We start from the raw sequence: 4,143 nt of genomic DNA on the forward strand, positions 1-4,143 counted from the left end.
AAATACAAAGTTATCTTCATTCCTTCCTCATTTACCTCTGGTTAAATTCCAAGCTGCCTCCCTATGTAATCGTCTCTAAAACAAAGAGTACAATAACAGATGCCAAACTCTCCCCAGACACCACTACAGGAAGAGTTAATCAAATGTTGAACACCCTTGGACTGCATCAAAGTCCTGCAAGTGGAAACGAGAAGCAGGAGAGCACCATATGAGCTTTAAGGACAGTTCTTGGCAGAAAATGGCACTGGGACTCCTCATCGAACTACAACGAACCTGGTAGAAATCAACTTGTTGCATATATTAGCGTAGGAGATATAAATGTATTTCTAATAGTCTTAGTGCTCCATAGAAGGTGTTCGAAATCTGTTCTTTAAGTTACAGTTGCTATAGTTTCAACAATAAAGTTGCAGGCACCACAGTTAAATTAACTTATTCAGGCAGAACAGATGAGGTGCTTTTACTGACACGAGAGAAGGCGGTGCAGGAAGCACTCCAGGAAAGCCATTTTTTCTTTCTGTTTAGAAACTCCAGTTTTCCTCGCAAAAACAGGGAAATCTAGAGTCCCAGCAGCAAAAATAAAATGGATGAGGTTCCAACCTCCAGGATGCAAAACTGCACAAATCAAACGAGTAACTCTTCCTTCAGATACTGACCTCTTAGCACTATCACTACTGCCAATTTGCACGTGCAGTTGTACTCAGCTCTGGGAAATGGCTGTCCTTAATTCCTTCTTATTGCTACTCTCTCTTGCCTATGAGACAACTGCAAAGCTCCCACTCCAGCCCGCACGTGTTCTCAGAAAACAGCTGATGAGCTGCACACGACGTGAATTCCTTCCTTCTTCATCCTGGACACTACTTCTGCAGCCATCAAACCATGAAGAATACTCACATTTCAGGATGGTGATTAAACTGGAGCATTACTGCTGCAGGCTCTGACAGCATGCCCTGCATGATGGAGGTGTCAGAGAGGATGCATTTAGGGAGGGAAGCACAGGCCTGCAACAGGCTATTGGAATCACCCCTGAGTTCCTGAAAAGCCAGGGAAAAATTGGGCCCTGGCACAGAGGATGGAGCTGCTCTCATCCTGAGCAGCCCTGCCAAGGACAGAGAGATGCTGTGAGCATTCATCAAGGTCACAGCACGGTTATCCGGCTGTGCTGCACGCCTGGCAGCTTTCAAAAATACCTGAATGTTTGGATGCAGTGTAAGGCATGGAGAGGAGTAAGCAGTCTGACATTACCTGGTGCCAGGGAAATACAACTGAATAGAGAACTCAATGTAAAAAACACGCCAATTCACACACTTCTGTTGCCTTCTTTTCCCTGTTCTATTCAGGCCATATTCCACTCTCACCTTTCACAACTGCTCTTTTTCACTCTTCACTCCCTACACTTCCTTCCTTTTCTACAGAAAGTGACTCCTAATCTGATTTCCAGGCTTCACAGCTGCCCTTGACTTCCCACTTTTACAGCATCCCCCTCCCTATAAGCCATTTTCTACAAGGACTCCCAGCATCCTGTTTCCCCCAGTTCTTGGTCCTTGCTTTTTGGCTCCAACACAAATGTACACACATTTTCTAAATTAAAACGAATAGCCACTGCAAATACAACCAGTCATTTGCCTTACTTCATAAATCTTCATGATTAAAATAAAATTAAAATGCAACAGAAAAAGCATCTTTCCCCTTTTTACTGTTCTCCATCCCTTCTTTTATTTCTTTGGGGTTCTCAGCACTTGATCACAGAACCAAACTGAAAGTCATTCCAAACAGGCCCGGCCCATTCTCCTTTAACCTCTTCAGCCTCTGCTGTGTTTTTGCAGCAAACCACTCCTGTCACCTCTCAGGGCTCAGTTCTACACATCACTGCTAACTACCTCTGTCCCATTAACAAAATGCAGAGCCTTTTCTCACAGAGCTGCTCTCCCTGCTGGGCTGATTGCCAAGATATTCAGAAGTTCTCCACTGCCCGCTTTCATCCCACAGCTGCATCTCTCAAGTGGGGCAGCCATGCAGTTTATCACACCAGCTCCCCTCTGCTCCAACAATCTTCAGCTTGCCAGGGGGTTTCTATGACCAAGACACGTGCAGAAAACCTTGGAAGCCTGAGCCAAGCAAATTACATCAATGCTCAGTGATGACAGTGCGCCAGTGCTAATTAATTCCCTGCCAATCAGTTTATCAGGAACACTCAGTTGTGTGCTCATCTTTCACTTCCCTCCTGTGTCTCCAATGCCCCACTTTGCCTTCCTCCCCTGCTGACATGTCAGAGTCCCTTCTCTTCCCCTAAGTAGCTTAAAGAGGTGGCAACAGCTCTAGGAAACAATGTAATATAAGCCATAATTAAAACACAGTGGTAAAAAGAGTGAGAAAGCACAGTATAGGCTTAAGGCATCAAATTAAGATGATTTAGATCCAGCCTGGAGCATCTTCGTTGTTGCTCAACACGGAAACGTTGACCAGTGTCTATCTGGAACAGCAGCTGGAACAGTGCAATGCTGGAAAGTTACGTTCCTTCTCCTCCCTTTCTTAGGAAGGCTGGAGAAGTAAAACTGGATCCAAGAACTCCTTCTTTCACAGTCAGATAGTGATAGGACAAGGGGGAATGGCTTTAAACTAAAAGATGGGACATCTAGGTTAGATGTGAGGAAGAAATTCTTTACTCGGAGGGTGGTGAGGTGCTGAAACAGCTTGCCTGGAGAGGGTGTGGATGCCCCATCTCTGGATGCATTCAAGACCAGGTTGGGTGGGATCCTGTGCAGGCTGATCTAGTGGCTGGCCATGCCACCCATGACAGTGGGGCTGAAACCACATGATCTTCAAGTTCCCCTCCAGCCTAAGCCATTCTTCTCAGCTAGCACTGATCTGCCAACAGCTTTTTGGCAGGACGGTCCCTCCCATTGCCTTCCTTGCGCTCCATCCAGCCAGCAACCAGGCTCCTCCAGGAACTCAGAGCACAGAGCAGAATGACCCACGTGCCAGCCCTGACCATGCAGCAGAGGCAGCTGATTGGAAGAGGAAATGCGTTCTTTAAAGGAGAAGTCTTTTGCTGCTTCTTAGGATCTGGCTTCTGTGTAAAATTACACACAAAGAAACTCTTGCAACACGTAGACAGCGAGGAATTCAGATTAGGGAAGTACAGATAAGTGGAGACAGCTCTGAACCAAGCTGCAGATCCTCAAGCACATGCCATGAGATGAGCGCAACAGGCATGTACTAGGAGCTATGGGAAGAAATAAAACAAACCACCACCCCTGAAGAGCTGCTGAACTCTGCTTAAACTTTTTATTTGACGTAGATCATCTACATGATTTTAACACTTGACTTTTGAGCAGGGAGGGGAGGTGAATGGCTGCCAGCATAGCAAATGAACTCCTATCAGAAAAGGGAGAATCTGGACTAACTGACCCTGAATGGAAAAAAGAAACTAGAGCATTTTAAAGTGGTGAATTTAATTCAAAACTATCAAAACTCAGAAGAGCCAAAAGCTCTCCTTTTACATCCTCACTACTGTCGTGCCTCTTAGATCTATTTTCAGTACTTCTCATTCACATCACGTGGGTATATAAAACGGTGGCAATGCACTTTAATAATCTTAAATCTCAGAGGTGTTGAGATCTGCTGTGAGCCCACAGCTCTACGTCTGAGCAGCAGCAGTGCTTGGTGCAGAGCTGGGAACGCTGCTCCATGGGCTGCTTCCTGCTGCCAACCTGAAGAACAGTGATCAGGGATTACAACTTATCTGAGACAAACTTGCATTTGATTTACTGAGTGAAGCTTTCCAACGCTTCTCATCACATTCCTTTCATCTCCTCCTGGCTTGTGCACAGCCAAATGCTGCTGAACCTGAGAGGCCTTTGTCATCCTGTGCAGAAGATGGGAAGCAGCACCCCAAGGTTGCACAGAACACAGTGGTGCTGAGCAGGGCCACTGCACAGATGGCAAATATTGCCTGACCTAACCTGGATGGCTAGGAAAGATGAATAAAGCAGGAAAATACAGGGCAGTTTACTAAAGGTTTAGTTCATGACTCAACAGTCTAAAGTTTGCCCAAGAAAGGCTGGCAACCTGAAATGGATGTAAAAATAGTGTCCTTCTTTTTTTTTTTTTTTTTTTTTTTTTTTTTTTTTTTTTTTAAAAAAA

Source organism: Lagopus leucura, unplaced genomic scaffold (genome assembly GCF_019238085.1).
Source record: "Lagopus leucura isolate 7727_CA_CO unplaced genomic scaffold, USGS_WTPT01 Super-Scaffold_100050, whole genome shotgun sequence".
Classification (NCBI taxonomy): Eukaryota; Metazoa; Chordata; class Aves; order Galliformes; family Phasianidae; genus Lagopus; species Lagopus leucura.